This window comes from Pteropus alecto, unplaced genomic scaffold (genome assembly GCF_000325575.1).
Source record: "Pteropus alecto unplaced genomic scaffold, ASM32557v1 scaffold7, whole genome shotgun sequence".
NCBI classification, from domain to species: domain Eukaryota; kingdom Metazoa; phylum Chordata; class Mammalia; order Chiroptera; family Pteropodidae; genus Pteropus; species Pteropus alecto.
Genome location: NW_006494614.1, coordinates 26,409,891 through 26,432,877, shown reverse-complemented (window position 1 = coordinate 26,432,877; position 22,987 = coordinate 26,409,891). Strand labels below are relative to the sequence as shown.

The 22,987-nt window shown below is 30.3% G+C and overlaps 1 protein-coding gene across 1 annotated transcript in view; it reads right to left on the bottom strand.

Annotated features, from left to right (window-relative positions):
- Positions 1-22,987, bottom strand: part of EYS (eyes shut homolog (Drosophila)) — a 138,240-nt gene that overhangs the window by 110,266 nt on the left and 4,987 nt on the right. The window lies entirely within an intron of this gene.

The window sequence follows — 22,987 nt, the reverse complement described above, 5'->3', positions numbered from 1 at the left end:
GATGAAAGGAGACTAGATTTTAGAGAGTGAGCGCACAATAGCATATACAGATGTCCTATTATAAAATTATATATGTAATTTATATAATGTTATTAACCAATGTTATCCCAATAAATTTAATACAATTTTTAAAAAATCCCATTTAATATATGAAAATCCATTGTATATCTGAAATTCAAATTATACTGGACTTTTTTTGTAATGTTATTTGCTAAATCTGGCAAACCTAATATTATACTTCAAATTCTATGAGTCCAGGGTCTCCATTAAGAATTATATTGGATGTACCACCAATATTTTTATTCCTCAAGAAAATTGTATTAAAATGGTGTTTATATTATGGGTAGTTCTGACATAGAAAGTCTAAGAAAGCATTTTTACTTCAGTGGAATCCTTTCAGTTACACATTTTGATTCTTCATAAAATATGGTAAATGTAAATAGATATACATATTTATTTTCTTTTGACTTTTTCAAGGATATCATATCCCTGTGTATTTTTTGTTGTTAAATATTTTAGGTCAGTAAATTTAGAAATAGGATTAAAAACAAAGTATGAAAAATATATACTCTTTAAGATTTAAGATTTATTATATAAACTTCCTGGAAAATTAGAATGTTATTTTTCTTTTAAAATCATTCTTTTTAAATTCATTTCTTTAAAATATTGGCTTTATATTTCACAAGATCAGAGGAGTATTTTTCCATTAACACTAGTGAATACCATTCACATAAGAAAAAAATAGTTGAAATAAGCCTTAAGAATTCAAAACTCAACAAATCTCTCACTATCCTCAAAGAACTTTCTTCCTCAGCTATACATAGCCACTTCTTCTGCCAAGCATCTGTTGAGGAAATGATGTAAGTAAATTTCCAAAGATTTCAAATTCCTAGCTTTCGCCTAAGTTTAGAAATTACCAGATTGTACTGTGACTTAAAATCACATAAAAAAAAAAAAATACACAAGCTTCTTCTATTTGGCATTTAAAATTCTACTTATGGATTTTTAAAATAGTATATATTAGAGGTTGGATATAAAGTAACATTTTCTCAGGAAATGAGGGTTTTTAAAAGACGGGTAATACCATCTTCCTTTAATAGTACCTGCTTTAAAGGACTAATAATGAAAAAGAGAGGGTTTTTGCCAGTGACTTAAATACTATCTCCAACTGAGAATTAAGAAATAGAAAAATCTGAGAAAGGAACCGACATTTTGACACCCAGAAGTTGCTTTTTGATATATTGATTTTAAGCTGTTAAGAAAAAAAAAAACTCAGAAAGAACCTTTGACCTTCCCCTTCTTTCCTGCCCAAGAGATGCAGACAAAGAAACCTGCTTCAGGAAGGAAATCTTAGAATGCTACCTTAGCCTAATTTGAATTAAGTATATATATTTTAATTAATTAATTAATTTTTTATGGTGACATTAGTTAACGAAATCCAATAAGTTTCAGCTGGACACTTTAACATTAAGGCATATATATGTTTACACTGTGTGCTCACCTCCCATAGCTAGATTTCTTGGTAAACAGGAGGAGATCAGGCTGGTGCCTGTTAGCTAGATACCCCGTGCCTCATTGTTTCTGAGTTACCTAGCAAGAATTTGCCTGCCATATGTGTCCTACTTTCTCAACTACGAGTAAATAGCCAATTCTCACTTCTGAAATCTAATACCCCTTCCCACCTCCACTTGCCACCCCTCATCTTCTCCTTTGTCCCAAAAATTTCTTATATACGGAATGTTGCTTCACTATGTTTGGAATTTTCATGCCTAAGTGAATTCCCTGTGCACATGTATTAAAATTTTGATTTTCTTCTGTTCAACTGCTTCTGTTCATTTGATTATTAGCCCAACTAGAAGAACTTAGAAGGTAGAAAGAAAAGTAATTTTTTAGCCCTCACATCTGCTAATATTATTAAAAAACTTCCTCTACCACTAACTAGTTGAGGTTCTGAAAAATTTTTAAAGTCATGAAAGCTTTTAGAGCTTCCTTTTCTCTAATAAATGTAATAGAAAGTATTATGGCAATTAACGTATAGTATTGTTTTGAGGATTAAATGTAAATAATGCATAAAATATGGTTACCATAATGCCACACATACATTAAGTAATAAATAATAGCTGACATTTTTATTATTATTTAATCTACATGAGATTAATATATTAGGTTTATTTTAAAATTGGTGAAGCTTCATGTCCTTAATACAATCTATTTAATCTTAATATGTATTCAAAGTGTTTTGCATTAAAAAATAGCATTCATTTGAATTTCTGGTCAAGATGACAGAGTAGGTAAATGATGTGTTTATCTCCTCTCATGACCACATCAAAATTATAACTAAACTACAGAACAACCATTATTGAAAATCACCTTAAATCTAACTGACCAGAAGTCCCACAACTAAGAATATACAGAAGTGACTACCTCAAAACTGGGTGGTGGGGCAGAGATGAGGAACAAGCTGGTCCCACACCCACGTGTGTCAGCTGAAAATCGGTAGAAATATCTCTGTGGTGGGGGTCCTCATAGAGGAAAGAAGGGCCCCAGCCCAGGGTTCCAGCACCTGGAAGAGGAGTCTGGATGTGAGGATCAGCAGAGATTGTGGCTGAGTTGGATAGAGAGCTACGGAAGTCCTGGGCATTCCTCTTGGAGGGCCTGTGCATAGACTTATTTGTTGACAAACTCACTCACTCTAGGCACTGGGGCAGCGGCTCAAAGGGCACCAGGGACATATGGAGAAAAACGAAATTGTCTGGCTTCAGGGTGAGGGCTGGAGGGGCAGCTTTCTCCCAAACAGAAGTACTGGCAAAGGCCACTCTTCCTTTGGTGAGTCCTCCCTCAACCCAGGATGCAGATGCAGGCGGCCACCATATATGAATCTCCATCAAAGTGGCTAACACTGGTTGCCCTGCCCTGTTGATTCCCTGAGACCCCACCCAACGTATGGGCCTGCCCAAGCCACTTCCAGTGACTTTTCCATACAAACGGCCTGTCTTGGCTCATGCTGTGGATGTTCCTAAAATCTGTCAAAGTTTCACAAAACTAACAATCAGCATCTGGCCTCTATATGCCCCATATCTCTTGCTGAGTAGCCCCAAGTCTGGCGCTAGCAGCAACCAGCCGCATTCATGGCTTGACATCTTGAGGCACTTTCAAGCTCAGCATCGGTACTGGTCATCTGCAGATTGCTTGGTATATCCTACCAAGTGACCCCTGGCAGAGCATAGGGTGTGGCTGAACTTGGCCTGTGGTGGGGCCCTCCCAGGAGGCCTCAGGGACAGCATGTCTAGTGGCCAGATTTGGAATGAGATGGAGCACCTCTAGGGTCACATAAGAAGATAAAACACCGAAAAGAAGACTGGGCAGGCACCTGCTAAAGGGAATACTGATCCATAGAGTCAGCCCTTGTACAACAACAGCTCCTCTACTGTATTCACAGTCAGTTCTCATAACCAATCATCCCAAAGGTCAATCCTTCCCATTAACATGCAAACATCAACCAAGGCTCAACTACAGTAAGAGAATATACACAACATATACAAGGGACACCTGAAGCATCCATCTCAGTTACTGGGCAAAACTGCAACCCAGTGTGCAACAGGACACCTACTACATAAGGCCACTCTATATAAGACTGAGAAACACAGAAGCCCTACACATTAGATAGAAACAAACAGAAGGATGCAGCCAAAATGGAGAGACAAAGACTTATGGCCCAAATAAAAGAACAGAACAAAGTTCCAGAAAAAGAACTAATCAAAATGGAGACAAGCAATCTATCAGATATAGAGTTCAAAACACTGATTATAAGGATGCTCGATGAACTTAGGGGAAAGTGGATAAACTCAATGAGAACTTTAACAAAGAGATAGAAAACATAAAAAGAAACCATTCAGAAATGAAGGATACAATAATTGAAATGAAGAATACATTAAAGAGAATCAATAATAGACTAGATGAAGCAGAGGATCAAATCATTGATTTAGAAGACAAGGTGATAGAAAACTCCAAATTAAAACGGCAATAACAACAACAACAAAAATGTCCCCCCCTACCCCGCCGCTAAAATGAAGATAGTTTAAGGGGCCTGTGAGATAACATCAAGCTTACCAACATTCACATTATTGGGTTACAAAAAGGAAAAAAAAAGAGAGAGAACAAGGAATTGAAAACCTATTTCAAGAAATAATGACAAAAAACGTGGCAAAGAAAATCAACATTAGCCCAGGAATTGCATAGACTCCCAACCAAGATGAAGCAAAAGAGGCCCATACCACAACACATCATAATTAAAATATCAAAGGTTAAAGACAAAGAGAGAATCTTAAAAGCAGCAAGAGAAAAGTTACAAGGGAGCTCCTCTAAGACTGTCTGTTGATTTCTCAACAGAAACTTTGCAGGCCAAAAGGAATTAGCAAGAAATATTAAAAGTGACAAGAAGCAAGGACCTGCAACCAAGATTAATCTACCCAGCAAAGTTATCATTTAGAATTGAAGGGCAGAAAAAGAGCTTCCCAGACGAGAAAAAGCTAAAGGAGTACATCAACATCAAACCAGTATTATAAGAAATGTTAGAAGGATATTTTTAAGAAGAGAAAAAGTTAAAAACTATGAATAATAAAATGGCAATAACTACATACCTATCATTAATTATTTTAAACATAAATGAATTGAATGCTTCAATCAGAAGATAGGGTAGCTGAATATATAAGAAAACAAGACCTTTACATATACTGCCTACAACTCCAGATCAAAAGGCACACAGACTGAAAGAGATGGAAAAAGACATTTCACAAAAATGGAAACAAACAAAAAAGCTGGTGTAGCAATACTTATATCAGAAAAAAATAGACTTTAAAACAAAGTCTATAACAAGAGACAAAGAAGGACTTAGTAATCCCACTTTTGGGTATTTATCCAAAAAAACCCAAAAGCATTACTTTGAAGGAACATGTGAATTCATACGTTCATTGCAGCATTATTTACAATAGTCAAGATATGGAGGCAACCTGAGTGTCTATCAATGGATGAATGGATAAAGAAGAGGTGGTACATATATAGAATGAAATATTATTCAGCCATAAAAAGAGTGAAATCTTGCCATCTGCAACATGGATGTACCTACAGTGTTATGCTGAGTAGAGTAAGTCAGACAGAGAAAGACAAATACAACGATTTCATTTATATTTGTAATCTAAAGAACAAAGTAAACGAACAAACAAACCAGAAACAAACTCAGCTTTGTATCCTCAGATATGAAGAACATTTTGATGGTTTCCAGATGGGAGCAGGGTTGGCGGGTGGTTGGAAAAGGGGAAGGGATCAAGAAGTACAAATTGATAGTTACAAAATAGTCATGGGAATATAAAGTACAGCATAAGGAAAATAGTAAATAATAGTGTAATAACTATGTATGGTGTCAGATGGGTATTAGAATTATTGGAGTGATCACTTATAAGTTATTTAAATGTCTAATCACTATGTTGTATACCTAAAACTAATATAATATCATATGCCAACTGTAATTAAAAAATAAAAATATATACAAAAAATTGTGATTCCAGTTGTTTTACAAAATAGTTTCCTAATTGATGTGGCCACCAATAATGTATAAAAATACCAGTTTTATCAATCTTGACAGTATTATTATAACTTTTAATAACATACAATAGATATAAGATTATTGCACAGATTTTATTTTGCAATTATTTGATTACTCCATGAGTTATCCATTTTGCCATGTTTGTTTTTGAAATACTGGTATTTAATACATGGCCAGACACAGAGAAAGAGCTCTTTAAATCATAGTTCTAATGATTGCCTCACAAACTTGAATAAGGCAGGGTAAATATTTCCATCTTGTCATATTTGTAGCAAACATTCTTCCTTCCATCACTTTTTTTATTTTGCCTTTATAAAGATGTTTTTAACTTTTATAAAGATATATTTAACTTTGTAATTTTTATCAATTTAAAATTTAGGAAATTATCTGAAAAATCATCTGTTCTACCTTTTACTAGTTTCCATTGATTATATTTTCTACTTAATTCTCTAACAGAACTGTTATTTATTTTTGGCTCATGATGACATATGTACCTATTCTTTTTCAAAAACCAAATAAATCTGCCAAAAAAACCAAAAAAATCATTTATTAAACTATCCTTCCTTTCTCCATGGTGTTTCATTCCTTTTTTATGTTCAGTTAAATTATTTTATGTAATAACATCTCTTTTAGACTTTGTTGCTGCTGTAAATTTCTGTTTGAGGCTATATCTCTCTGATTTAATTATTGGTTTATATGTTCCAAAATCTGTTAATACTGGTCTCCTTTATAGTTTCCTATTTTCTGAGTATTTTATATTAACCACCTTTCCTTTTCCAGTATAATTTTTTAATTATTTGTTAAAGTCCAATAAAAAATTTCAGAAAAAACTGTATTCATTTAATTAGATGTCAATATATACTTAACATTATGTTAGCAGTCCAGAAACACAAAAATAATTTGGAATTTGTAAACAACTGAGTTAATATAAAGACTGATATTATATATTAGCATAATCAAAGAGAGTGAATTACAAAACTCTAGTATTTGAAGTATTATCCACATGAATGTAAAAGTTATTAAGTGTGCTGTCAAGAAAGAAAATTGTTACCAAGATGCTAAATTCATGTAGGAAGATGGATATGGATATAGTATACTGTTCTGAAAGTAAAGGTGAAGATATAAAAATTATGGCATAAAAAGTCTGCAGGAATTAAAAATGAAATAAAGATGAATGTAGATTGATGATAGAAATAGAGTTGTAAATCGAATTGAGAGAAGGGGAAAATTAGTGGTTTTCTGGTCTTAGACAACTTGTTTAGCATATCACAACCATCTCTTCACTACCCCCTGCTTTGATATCATTGTAATTTATGTTGAAGTCTATTATGATTTAGAAAGAACATTCACTCCAAATTGCAAAAAGTCAAGATATGGTAATAATATCACTGAAGCCAGAGCAATTAGAAAGAAATATATTCCTGACTACAAAATAAAATCCTATGGAAAATAGAAGTTGACAGATTTTTTCCTTCTACTTTGAATCAGATATTTTTAACCTCAAAAGAGCAGTAGTGCCATGTCACTAAAGCAATTTAGAATATCTACTTTAAACTATATTTCACCTCTTTTTATTATTTTACCTCTAAATGAATCAGTCAGAAACTAAATATACAACCTAAATGATAGAAAAAATCTGGTCAGATTATGCTATATTTTATGCTGTTAATCTTTCTATATGAAGTTTAAATGTAGATTGCATTTATTCACCATATATCTTGTCTTCTCATTTTTTAATTACTGAACAAATAGTACATTCTTTGTATACAACCTAACATTATATTGCCAATTTTCATGTACTTGGAAGGTAATTAGAGACATATTGAAATATACCTTTGCTTAATTATTTCTTAAAAACAAAATCCCAGAGTTGGACAATCCTTTAAAAGAAGTAACGTACTGATATGGAAATGAAATACAGTTTAATTTTTTTTCTAAGTTTGAACATCATCTAGGTCTAGTAGACATAATCACCCTGGAAGAACATAGATATGTTTGGAAGATCCACATTTTCTCTTGAAAGATAATGTGCAATAGTGGTCATAGAAATATATTTTATAAATATTTAATAAATTATAATTTCTTTATCTAAGATGAAAGAGTGCTGTCATTAAAATTTCAGAAATGTATTCTTATGGGAATATTTGTACAGCATATTTTGACTTAAAACTATTCAGTACACATGCTTACAAATTTTAATAAGCTTTTGAATATATGCATTGAATATTTTAAAGAACATGTAATTGATTATGATTCATTCACAAATTATTTGAAATTCACTAGAGTATAGTACTCAATTATGTAGCACATAAATGGAAATATTAATTATTTGTATAAAAATGTGATTTTGGTTACAGGCAAAACTGATAGAAGATTTGTAGCTCAAAAAAGGGGAACTCAAACACTGACAGACTTTACTTTACTGCCCTAGAGAACGATCACTCAATTTCATTAATTTATTAATTTATTTAGTCATTTTTTTCACTTGAAATTTATTATTTTTTCCTATTCAATGCCAAAATTCGCTCTTATAAATGTTGTTGTTCATAATATTGTGTCTCTCCTATGCTTTAACTTTCTCAGTAATCTGTTTTTATCTGGTATTTCTTCTCTTGAATGCCTAAAAATTAAAATAAGTTTCCTTAGGTACAAACTCCTATGGGCCCTAAGTTATGTTTTGGTAAGCAATCGCAAGAACTTATCAAATAAAATAATTCTTCCTCATAAGTAGTCTATCCCATCAAGCAAGATAACTGAATTAAGTACAATTCTCTTAAAAATTAAAACACATAATGCTTCTTGGCTTTTGGCTATGATCAAGTGAAATTAAAACACATATCAAATAATAAATCCAATTGGTCTAAATGCACATATTATATTAGACTATAGTAAGAAGAAGAATTCAGGTCACAATGTTATTGTCATAAATAGACACAGAAAAGTAAATAAACCTAAAGAAAAGGAGATGAGGGATTATGTGGTTAAAATCAAACAATAATAGATAAAAGTTGATAGATATCATACTGGATATATACTTTCTGTGTAGAAGATTTAAAAAAATAATAATCTGCTGCATGGAGATGGGATTAATGAAGCTTTAGGAAAGAGTCTGAAGAACAACGACAAAAATCTGAAAAGTAACAGTAAACAATCAGATATGTTCCTGTTTACGCATCAAAAAGAGAAGGCAGATCAGTATTGAAAGTACTGTTGAGTTTGAGGACTACAGATGTATTTATAAAGCTGTACAAAATGTTGGTATTCTTCCACCAGTGGTCAGTAACCTTGAAAAGGAACAGAGAAAACACATGATCTGAATAATGCAAACATAACTATATGCATCATAGGGCATGATGTAAGTATGACACCTGTTTTTTGATTAGTTGTGGAAGAAGAAAAGATTTTGCAGGAGGAAAATAACAATAATCTAATGACTTCTAGATGCTTGGAACAATGTTTGCATTTTATATTCAAGTACTAACTCGCACTTCATAATAATGCTGTTTTTGTTTTTTTTTCTCTACTACTGCACATATAGAGTGATTCAGAAAGAGAATTAAAAGGATAACAATATTTCAGGGTGATGATGAGGTTCTTGGCATCTTTGTGTATATGAGTTATTACAGTGAAATGATTGTGATATTCCTTGGAGTTAAGGAAGTCAAAGAATTTGAAGTAAGATTTTAAAATAGAAATGATAAGATTTGCAGCAGAATTATAAACCAGATGTTAGTTCCATCAATTAATGATGAGGAACCAAGTAGAGAGTAAATGACAATGCTAAAAGCAATAGCAAATCTGATACAAGGTGGCATGAAACTCTTAGGAGATTTTGAAACATATAGCTAAAGCAATAGTTTGGTAAATGCAATTGTTAGCTAAGAGAAAGCAATAATGAACTCATGGTACATGCTATATAGTAGAACGAGTAGCTTTTGCTATAGTGTGTTGTTAAACAGGAAGCCTGAGAATCAACTAGGTTTCACAGTATGAAAGATATAAAGGAAGTATTCTGTTAGATTATCAAAAATAGCTGCAGCAATATTTCCAATTAAACATGATCTTCCAGCACATTCCTCTCCCAAGCAATTTGCATAGGCTTTTATAACATCCTCCACAAATAGAATGTAGAATTATTTTATGTCACTTTTGAAGCTAGGTTACATGTGATGATGATTCAGCCCACTCTCCTATCTCGAGGCTCGTAGTGGAATCCCGGTACCATGTTGTGAAAGCCAATGTCATTCAGAGAGGGTACATGTAAGTGTTCTATTTAATAACACCGACTAACATCTCAACTACAAGACAGCATCATTACTAGATCTGTGAAGTTCTAGTTGAAGATTGTAAGCGATCTCCAGATAATTCTGCACTTAGTCAATGAATTATCAGGCCAAAGACAAAATCAAATTGCTGATTCATGAACGAAAGTAAATTTTGTCATTGGTTTTAGTCACTAAGTTTAGGGTTATTTTGTTACACAGCAACAGAACCAGTAAAAGCTCTGTGTGGTAGTTATAAATGTAAAAGGATAAGAATTAAAAATGCTAAAAAGGTTTAAGTAGAGGAAGAAATTTTTTTTAAAAAAAGGAGGGGCTTTTGAGAATAAAAAAAAAAGACTTGTGTTTTGTATGAAGATGGAAAGAACATAGGTCAAAGCATAGAGAAGAAAATATACTTCTGATTATGGACTAGAAAACCATGAAATTCAAGCAATTGATAAAAGTCAGACTTTTTTTCAGACTAAAGTGTATTATCAATATTCAAAAGAAATATTGCTGAGAGGGTACAATGTCTATATTGGAAGAAGTCACCACATCTCAATCAGGATTGTGTATCTAACCATCTGATATATATTGAATACTTAATGATTATTATATTTCTTTTCTAATAGGGTAGTTGTAAGCATCAGATGCCATTTGCATAGGAAAACACTGTACAAACTTCAAAACATTAGACAAATATAGTTAGGATTTCTTGAGTTTTGGTCACAAAAACAAACTATACCAAGTTAGATTAAAAAGCTACTTCCTTTCAGTTAGTCATTTCTAGTCATTTTCAATCTTTCTGCCATTGGTCTTCTTTACATATGTCTGGTGAAGCGATAAGTTTATTCATTAAAAATGTTTCAAAATTCTGAAATAAACTCTGACAACTCAAGATTATATGACTACATTTATATATAATGCTATACTATCAAAATTCTGTAAGGGGTAAAAAATATTCACTTGAATAATTTTACATTTAATTGATAATATGTAGACTATTTCCTATGAGCAAATACTGAAAAGATAAGGCAAAAATTTGAAATTAACATCTCAGGTTTCATCCAAATTTTATTGGTGCGTTAAAATAAATGACATATGTTGCTATATCTTATCAAAAGTTTATCTCATTTTATAAATGTTAGTACCTCCACATCTCCCAGATGTTATATCTTCATGAAGTAATTTAATTCATTCAAGTGTTGTGTTCTAAACTCAGATAATAATAAGTGATATGGAATATCACTTATAATGATATGGAATATCATATAATTATATGAATTCAGTAAGCTAAAAGCGATGTTTGCTCTGCAGTTCTCACCATAGCAAATGAAATTATTCATTATACAAATATAATGCCTATTTATAGTAATGCCTATTTATGCAAGTATAATGCCTATTTATAGCCTATTTATAGTAATTTATATATAAATGCCTATTTATATTACTATATAGTAAATATAGTGTATTTTTATAAATATAATGCCTATTTATCTTTCACTTTTTTCAAGGGAAAGATATTAGGATTGCCATCTTGTAGGAGCAGTTACTTTCTAAGAAGCAAGAATGATGAGATTAGAGAAGATTTGGTTCCTTGCAATCACTTATCTGATGTGAAGCCTCAGTCTTTAATCACAATGTGGTAGGCCCATCTGCCATAATGCATGCTATTTGCATTCTTTTGAAAACAAAATAAACTCCATGAAAGGTGCTCCTAAAAGAGCTCAATTGAAGTATAAGCAGCATATCAAATATAGCTACCAATGTCGATCTTCCATAGGTGGATAGACAAACAGACACCATCAGAATGCAAACTAAATTACAGTTAAACTTTGAGTTACACAGGTTTGAACTGTGTGGGTCCACTTACTTATATGCAAATTTTTTTTCCAATAAATACATACAGTACTGTAAATGTATTTTCTCTTCTTTATGATTGTCTTAATAACATTTTCTTTTCTCTAGCATACTTTTTATAAGAATACAGTACATAATACATATAACATACAAAATACGTTAATAAACTATTTATGTTACTCATGGGGCTACCAGTGAACAGGAGGCTTTTAATAGTTAAATTTTGGGGTAGTCAAATTTATAATTTGTTTTTACTGTGCAGGGGTTGGCAACCAAACCCCTGCATTGCTCAAGGGTCAGCTGTACTTTCCAAATTTACTTAATTGACATGTCATTAAAATGTACAACTTGATTTATTGTCTCATATTATTTTTAAAATTACTCTTTATCTTGATGAAGAATTCCACTAAATTGTGGCAAAATTTGGTATTAACATGTATTAATCATTTGCAAATATTTGCATTGAATTAGAAAATGCTCATCTACCTCAAGCAATTTCTAAAACTACTGCAGAACATATACAACATGAAGTTGATAGAGTTGTTAAGGTAAGCCTGACGGTAATTAAGTAGGTTGTAAAAAAATGGAATTTTTGATAACTATAATCAATCAGCATATGAAAGAAATCAAGTATGATTATATCTATTGAAAGGGATGTATATAATGGTACTTTAGTAATGCTTGCATTGGGATTTTATAGCCAGCATCTGGAACTGTAATATCATTGATTATCAAAGACAAAAATAGAATAACAAAATTAGGTATAGGATAAAGATATGACATTTGGTAACTTTAACTTTCTAGATTTTCATTTGCAATTTTTTTCCATTAAATAAAAGTTGAAGACATATGTTCAAAATGCCCCTGTATCTAAAAAATAAGTTTATGGCTTTTACCCATAAAAAACATTTCAAAGTTCTAAGAAGCAGTAATTAGAGAATTTCTGCATGACATTCATTTTATAAATTGTCACACCTGTTTACTTGAACAAAGACTGAAAACATGCAAACTTCTACAGATTTCAAGGACTCATTAAAGGCATCCTATACCAGCAGAGATTACTTAATATAGGAAACACATCAGTCATTTTCAGGCAGCTATCAAGTGATTTTTAAGTCATCAAAACTGATGAATTGGAAGTAAAAAATTATCACAATTGTATAGGCAGTATTATTGCAGTGTATAGAACATCTGTCACTAATGAAAACCAATTCAAAATTCTACAAGGGGAAGCATCCATGTATTCAATATTACAAAAATAAAAGTAGCTATTACGCATTTTTCACTTTAAAAACAAAGCAATCATTCAATTTCCATAGCTGATATAAAAATTCAACACAATCTCAGTCAAAGGTAGCAGGTATTTATATTATCCACATGGCCATTTGTACCAAGACCATATCTTTCATTTTAAGAGATAATGTTTTTCTTTCAATATCCCTTCCAGTGTCCTAATAAAACACAAAACCAAAGCTGTGATCCTGTTCTTTCTATATATGGCAACAAGAGTATACAATACTCGAATATAATCCTGTGACTCCAGATTGAGTAAGAAAAAGATTGATTCATAACTATTCTAGAGTACATCTGTCAGAAGAGTATCATAATACTTTGAAACTTCTTTAAGATTAAGAACAACTCCCTATCTCTTATTGTGTGGATTATGAAATATTTCTTCAATATCTTATATTTGCTACAAGATGAGGTTATAAATTTGACTAAATCATGGGCCTTGTTGTCAAGTAATCTATAAATCAATAGGAGGAGTAAGGAAAGTGAATTTTTGAAAAGGGAAAGTATGGGAGACTTCATTCTAGAGAAGGCAAACATGAGCAACAGCAGAGAAAATGTGAATGTACAACCTGTTCATAACAATCACTAGAATTATTTGATTAGAGTAGATGACTGGTTTAGAGAAACATTGAAAAGTGTTTATTTATAAAAGTAAGTATAAGACAATTCTATAAATACTTGAATGCTAGAAAAAGAAGGAGGCTGGTCTTGACTATATTGGTTAAATAGAAGAAATAAACACTGAATGAAGGGTTGTTGTGTCAAACAAGAGCAAAAGTCAAAATAGCTAAAATAATTGAACATTTACTATGTGTCTGTCATCTTACTAAGTACTTAAAATGTTATTTCATTTAATCCTCATGAAAATCCATGAATAGTATTAATAATTATCACAATTTTACAGATCAGGAAATTAAATTTTAGAGAGCTTAAATAATATTTAAAAAGTCAGAGAACCAGCGAGTTGTAGAGCTAGTCTTGGAACATGTTTGCTTAACTCTAATGGCAATGCTATACTAGCCACGCCTATGCTATGTTTCTTATTCATTCTATACAGAAAGCAGGGAAGATGTGCTACATTTCCTTCATATTTTAGATGAAGTAACTGAAGATTAGATGACAAAAATTTGTCTATAACTTTTATAGAGTCTAATAATAAAACTAAACTTCTCAAGTCTATCGTTCTATTATGTAACATAACCAAAGGGAAAGAACTTAAGAGTCTTTTGAGAATAAAAGTACTGTTTACAAAGGTATATTTAGAAAATTAAGTTGATTATATTAGGTAAAATAATTTAGGCAAGACATATTTATCATTGCTATTTAATTTTTTTCCCCCCAAAAGTTCAACTTTTTGACAGTGATCCGCATACTGAAGCTGCCTTATTTATAGTTGTTTCATTTTAAAATAATTGCCATAGTATGTAAAGTGAAGTTATGATCTCTTTGCCAGAAATTAATCTTTATGCTAATTATACATACTTGATGCTTAAAAAGACATGTATCTACCTAAAGTCTCCTGTTTAAGGTCACTGCAAAGTTACCCATCTCAACACAAACAGAGAAAAATCTTGGAGATTAAAAAAGAACAAAACAAGAACAGACAAAAAAACAAGACAGAGCATGTGAGAGAAATATTGACATTTCTGATTGTGTTACTGGTGAAATACTATTTTTTCAGATGAACTGCCCCACAGAAAACATAAAACCCTGTATAAAACACGCACAAACAATAACTACACAAAGTCCTTGAAGAGTGAACAAACCAGACAGAATTAGAAAGCATTGAATAAATTAAAAGAAAAAAAAAAGACAAGAGGAATTAATGTGAAGAATAGAAAGAAAAAGATCAAACTAAAATGAACAAAGCCAGAATGATAAATAGGAAAATTATAAAGTATATCATATGTGTAATTGTAGAAAGAAAGGAGAGAAATTTGGGCAGTAAAAAATAATTTAAAATAATGGTCTAAAATTTCCAAAACATGGTGATAATGTCACCTTACAAATCTTGGAAGCTTGTCAATCTCTAGATAAGACAAATACAGAGAAAATCACTGCTAGGCAGAGGATAGTCAATATTTAAAATATAATATTTAAGTGGCTTGAGAAAAAAATACATGCCAAAGAAATAATACACAAATTTAACTGACTTTTTTGAGAAACGATGAAGGCCAGAAGACAGTATTAACAAGTCATTTAATTGTCTTTATATGAAAATCAGAAAACATGAGTAAATTAAATCAAAATAAGTAGAAAGAGAAAATAATAATGAGATGAATAAAATAGAAATCATTAGAATAAATTTGCCAAGCCAAAATTTAGAATATTGAAAAGATCAATAGTCTGGAGAAAATTCTAACAAGATTGATAAAAGAAAAAAAGAGAGAAAATACAAGGTATCAATATCATAAATGAAAGAAGAGACATTGCTTATAACCCTATAGATAGTAAAAAAAAAAATGAGGTAATATTACAAACATTATTCCAAAAATTCAACTAATATGCAATGAACAACTTCCTTGAATAGAACAAATTCTGAAATCTAAAGAGAATTAGAAAAATATAAATGTCTGTATCTGCTAAAATACTTTTATCAAAAACATTGCTATAAATATATTACAGGCCAAGCACTTTCACTAGTGAGTGACATAAAACATTTATGTAAGAAAATAATAGCATATTCATACAATCTCTTTTAAAAAGTAGATTCCAAGTTAACTCTTATAACTCAACCTAAAAATATATTTCTAGAAAACTATAGCTCAATATCCAACATGAATATAACTGAAAAACTTCTCAACAAAATATTTCCAACTAAATTCAGAGCATATAAAAATAACTTATCATACCTTATTGAGATTTCTCTCCTAAAATGCAAGGTTGGGTGTGATATGAAAATCTGTAATTCATGAATTAACTGAAAAGGAGATATCATAAGATCGTCTTATTAGGTGCAGTAAAAACATTTTACAAAATTTATAATGTGATCCTGATAATATTCTCAATGAATTATGAATAGAAAGAGACTCTTCACTTGATAAAGAACATCTATATAAAACCTATAGTTAATATTATACTTAATGATGAAATACTGAATATTTTCCTTTTAATCTTAAGAAAAAGGGAAGAATATGTCTTTATTATTGATATTGTATGGAGGGCCTAGCCAGTGCAATAAGACAATCAAATAAAACCATAGGTATAATATTTGAAAAAAAATATATAAAAAATAAACTTTATTTACAGACAATAAAATTGTTTAGATAGAAAATCCTAAGAAATTTGGGGGGAAATTAGAACCAATAAATACATTTAGCAAGGACTTATAGTACAAGGTAATAGAAAACAATGTAAAAACAACTATACTTATTATCAAAAAAATAAAATATTTACAAATAAATTTAACAAAATATGTTTATTTCCCTTCTCTGAAAACTATAGTATACTGCTAAGAAAGATCAGAAAGCTTTTAAATAATTGGAGCCATATATCATGTTCACAGATTAGAAACTGAATACTACTAAGATATTATCCTTCAAGAGATGAATAATAGATTCTAAACTAAAATATTAGCAGTAATTTTTATATAAATTCAAAAGTTGATTCGAAGATTTATATGGATATGCAAAGGATCTAGAACAGTAAAAAAAAATCTTGATAAAGAACAAAGAAGTTGAAGGACTCATACTACATGACCTCAAGATTTAAAGTAAATCTATACTAAGCAAGAGAGGGTGTTATTGGCTGAAGGAAATACAAATAGATCAATGAAATAGAATTGAGAGTATAGTAAAAGATAAGCACACATATATTTAATTAATTTTGCCAAAGATGTCAAACAAATTTATGAGTAAACACTTTTCCACAATGAGGCTGAACAACTGGACCTTTATATATGAAAAAGAAAATGAACCTTGATCCTACCTTATATGAATTACAAAAATTAACTTTGAATGGATCCTCAACATAAACAGAGGGGCTAAAACTTAAAATCTTCTAGAAGAATACATAGAATATCTTTATAATTTTGGGATATGCAAATATTTTCTAAAGAAACACAATAGCTACTAAACATAAAAAGAAAAATGATAAACTGGATTTTATCTATATATAAAACATCTGCTCATAAAAATACATTGATTGAAAGATGGAAAGACAAGACAGAGACTGAAAGAAGTATTTGCAATATACCTACATCACCAATTACTTCTATCAAGGACATTTCTGTTATTTTTTACAAATTGATAGAGACAGGCAACTTAAAAATGGCAGTGTGAGTAAGTTCTACTAGTTCTCAAGGTCTACAGCATACTATGGGCCTAACTAATATACACTGACACTGCCTCATTGTTAAATATTTAAATAAATTTTCACTGAATAAACCAGAGAAGCATTATTACATATTGTTTTAAGATATATTGTTGGAGTAAAATAATCCAAGTTATAATTCTATTTCTACCATTTCCTCAAAGATAAAGTAGGATGAGATGAACTATTTCATGGACTTGTTTTCTGACAAAAAGAGAAGCACATAATAAATAGAAGTTAATAAATATTCTACTTATTGAATAATAATAAAAGGGCATTCAAATTGGTACAACATGTTTTATAACTTTAGCTAAATTATATGCTTTATCGAGCAATCAAGCCCTTTCATTTGTATTTAACTGTGCTCTCATTCACCAACACACAAAAAATAAATATTCATGGTCATCCTGTAATTAATAAATATCATGGTAATTAATATCATAATTACTAAAATTGCCATTGATAGTAATTAATATCATAATTACTAAAATTGCCATTTATTAAACAAATAATATATAATAGATACTTAGTAGACACAAAAATTATCTTGAGACAATTTATAGTGGGATGGGGAACACTTGGATGCATGATTTTACCAATCTGTCAAAGGAGGATTTATCACAATGAAAGACAGACTAATAAGAAGTCACAAAGGAAGCTTCGGTTTTTCATCAGGATTGAGTAGAGTAGCAAAAGAAATCATTCATGTTAATAATTGGATACAGAACCCTTGCCTTTTAGTATCATCTCACTGTGGATCATGCTGTGCTTAGAACAACAGGTCTCTACCAGTGCTGATCATGATCACAGAGACCAGAGAATCAAGAAGAAAAATACCTGAAAATGAGGTTTGATAATGTAAAAATAAAAACAATTCAGAGTAAAGTACGTAAATTCCTTCCTAGTCAAAGTTTAAAAATAATTATGCACATCATTGAATGTATTAGATTAACTTGTATAACTATTACCTACAATTTTAATTCTGAATTTTATAAATACTAAGCCTTAGAATTGATTGTATGTACAGTATGACTATTGGCTTATGTAATATAATTAACTAGTCACAATATTTAACAAATTACATTTTTGAGAACAAGGACTAGTTCAATTCTCTAAATGGCTGGAGGTTAGAGATAGAGCTGAATTAATCAAGATTAATTTTCTAACCTCTATCACAATCGAGTTTAAAAATAAGATTAAAGTTCAATTATTAAAAACAAAACAAAACAAAAAGTTATAGCTGATTTAGCTCCTGCTAGCATTTCTTTCTATGGAAAAAATACTATTCTCTGTAAAATCTACCTACTGGTAGAGGTTTTGAAAATGGGTAAATCAACTTTAGATTGAAAAATACTTTGCCTACCTTCTGATTTAAACTGCTAATCGAATATTTACAGTATTCTTTACTACTCAGGTTGAACCTCTTGTTACCTGTCCGAGCAATACCTGAGTTTATCACATCTTGAAAAATAATCATTCCTCCAATGCCATGCTGAGGTCTCTAAATCATTCATTTTGAATACAGAGATCTCAGCATGTCTTGCAAATACAACTTCTTGAATCTTAAAATTAAAATTACTTTTTGTAGCTGTAAGTTAGTCCTAAATGAAGACTGAAGAGTTATTTTCTAACAATTATTTATTCTTATATCAAACTTGGACTTGAAAAGTTTTGAAAATAAGTCAAGAACTGACCATAAATAGAATGAGAATGTTAATGGTTCTTTGAACTGCTCAAGAAAAATACATTAAAGAGCTTTTTGTAATAAACCTTATGAAGTTATAAAATTAGAGTAAATTACTTTATATGGTAACATAAATAACATTTTCAATTTTGGAATTATGATAAAGAATACATTTTTATAGTTCTAGACTTGACTTTTAATTCTTAGTCTTACTTTTATAATGTCTGAGATTGTAGTTTGATCTCATGGCGAATTATTCTCATTCATACTCCTTCACGGTGTTTGAGGTATACTAAAAATCAGGAACATATTTTTTTCTAAAGGCTTACTAGTTTTCAAATAGGATTGGTGTACTCTATATCTTATTTCTTTGCAGTCTTTATTTCAATTTGTAGAAGATCTATTAAACTGTTTTAGCATGACAGCTATAACTTCCTTAAAAAATTAGTTTCAAAATTCTCAGTTTGAAGTGAAATTCAAAAGCAAAGAAAACTTGACATAAAGACTAGTTATGTAATAATCACTGTTTGATAAAGCATTGGAAATATAGTTTCTGGACTTTAAATATGATCATTTGAAACATTATTATCTCAATTTATTTATGAATTCTGTCTCATATCATATAACATATATTTATATGCACAGATCATCACAATGGGCAAATGATTATACATGTATTAGTTCTTGGAGGTTTTGAAACTAATTGGAAAATATGTATAAGATAACTGAATAGATAGATGGATAAATTGATTGATATAGACAGGTAGATAAATAGATAAGTAGATGATGATAGATGGATGGATACATACATACATACATACATACATACATACATACATACTTGCTTTTAAAATGTGATGCTTCCTATATATTTTTGGCTAAGGCTTTATGTCACAGAATTATACAATAGCTCCCAAAATAATTTCCAAAGCATTATAGTTACTAGATCTTCTAATAGGATGGATCATCATTCTAGTTTGCCCATGACAACACCATTTTATGCTCATGGCATGTAAAACAGAATATTGCTAAGATATCGGTTGTCCCCAATTATCAAATTACCATTTGTCTTGGATTTTCTAAGTACTGTTATTCACAATTGCATTTAAAATAAACAGGGATGGGTTTAACTGATCTCCATTTTGTACTCTAAAATTTCTATGATCTTTTCTAGGACCATGAAAGATACATAGTAGCATATTGTTTTAATATGAGGATAAACTAGCAAGTTAACCAGTTATAATCTACCTCTCTTTTCACAATCCTTTCCAGAATCAAAGTGTATTTCTCATTTAAGGACAGTTTGTGGGATTTTGAAGTCTCAAGCAGCCACAAATATAGCTGACTCCTTCCTTGCTCAGTTGGTGGTGAGAGAAGAATCTGATAATACTGCTCTGCAAGAGCAAAGCTGTCTGTCTCCAAGTAAAATGGGTTAGTGGTAACCACCAGAAATTATGAGTTATGTCTATGTTTTATAGGACAGACAAATTGAGGCTAAGTAGTCTTGTCACAGGGTTTATAGAGAGTTGACTGTATGTTCTTGCTGTAGAGGTTTGGTCATTTATTGCATGGTATAAATAAATCAGGGGTTGGTAAACTAAAACTGGGAGTCAAATATGACCTTCTACATATTTTTATAAATAAAGTTTTATTGGAACATAAATTCATTCATTTACATATTATCTATGGCTGCTTTCACACTGCCATAGCAGAGTTGAATTACTGAAATTGAGGCCACATGGTGCAGAAAGTCTGCAATTTTACTATCTGACCCTTTACAGAAAAAAGTATGCAAGCCCCTGGTATAAATATACAACTATTTATATATTTTTATTGTGTGCTGATATGTATTTTTTGCTTCATAATAAATACTTAAAATGCAATAAGATCAAAAGAAACAATTACAGTTTAAAAAAATATTTCAAATTTGTTTCACTGCAAGTTTGTTAATGAATATGTAGTTTGCCTGTAAATTGTGTTACTATTAATGATTCATCATAGTGTATTAGTGACATCACTGACAATTTGAAGACTAGGTCTTTATACACCCTGCTTGAAAAACGACTAACATCTATTTTAAATGTGAGCAATTATTTTAGAAAGCCGCCTGCCAGTGATGAGTTAGGTGAAGATGCAGAAGGTGTTCTTCCACATCTCTCTGTGAAGCATGTCTTTTTTATTTAGATCTGTCACAAAATTATTTCCATTTTCTGTTGTAAATACAACAATGAAAGTATCCTTATAAATGTATTGGCTTAATTAGCAGAATAAATTCACACAGTTAAACGAATTTACTGATTGATATTAGTTAAATAAGAGACTTCAAATAGGTAGTTAATTTCAATAATGGTTTGATTTCTTTCATCCAATTCACTGAATTAAAATAAAGTTTTATAAGTTTATTCTTTTGAAGGCAGAACATTTGATAGTATTAGGAATGGTATTAAAATTTAGTAAAAATGTTGAAAGTTAAAGTTATTTGTTCTTGCGGTAAAATTGTAGATATAAATTTTCGTAAGCATATCATGATATATACATCATTTTGATTAAGTTAAGAAAGGAATGGAAAAATGTAGTTGGATTTTATTGTGGTGCATACACATTCATATTTTAAAACAAACTAGTTGCAATAGTCACACAATTGGATACTTGCAAAATTCATTATTAAGGTTAAATGTTCACAGAAAAACAAACTAAATTTTTGTGACAAAACTGATATTGGAAAAAAAGTGGAACATGGCAGAAATTTTTAAACTTCTGAAGAATGACTTTGAAAATAAACCTATATGTTTCAGAGAAGTTTTTACATTTTAGTGAAAGAATTCTCTAAATTTTGGTTATATCTTGTTCAAAATCAGTTACAGCTGATTAAACATAACAATCAGTTTTTGAATTTTCCAGTGAGCTGTACTTACGTGTAAAAGGGATATCAATATTTATTTCTGTATAACACAATAAATACACTAATAAATTCAAGAAATTCAAAAGTATACAAGGTTATAACTGTGCTTTGGAATAGCTGGCTGTGAGGGAAGCAATATGTGAGAGGGCTCCTATATTTCATGGACAAATTTATAGGGTAGAACATAATGGAAATAAATTGAGAAGGCCTACAATTTTGCAGCACCTAAGTTTTGCCAAACATTCAAAAGAATTACATGTGGAGAACATTTATTTCATGAAGATTATCATTAAACATGTTTTTCAAAGAAAATAATTTTGAATAGAATAAAAATATGGCTCCTATAAAACATATTTAATATATGCATTTTATGCAAAACGTAGAATTGAGAACACTCTCCATTTAGCAGATTTTCCTTTGAGTTAACAGAAACCTCACTCAACATGTGTTCAGTGAAAATGCCTTAAATTAAGAATGACATAGAAGAGTCAATTAAAGGCACTGACAATTTAAAACTTATTAACTATAAATGTAACATTGAAGAGGGTATAATTTTATCACAAATTTAAATAAGACAATATTGAAAATATACTCATTCTTTAGAAAAATACGAACAACATAGTTCTGGAAATAAATATGACTAACCATAGTTTCTGCTTATATTATTTTGTAATATTCAGATAATCAATATAAAGTATGTTTTAAAATTTCCTTTTAACTTTCAGATATGAAGTTGTAATTATTTTCTTCAGAAAAATTTTATTTAAAAATAATTTTTGGATAGAGCTACTTTATATGGTTGCCTATTTAATGAAACTATTTGCTAATCAATAAATAAATGTTTCAAATATTATATAATTATAACTGCTTTAGCTTTTTTTTTTAGCTTTTTTTTTTTTTGCTTTAAATTCCATGATTTGGAAGAACAATTATATGGTATCTATATGTATGTGGGATATGATAAGATACTATTAAATATCTTTCAACTCATAACCTTTCTCTAGGAAAAAAAGACTTAAGGGGAAAAAAAGACTTTAAAAGATTAAAGACAGCTGGAGTTCCTGCTTCCTGCA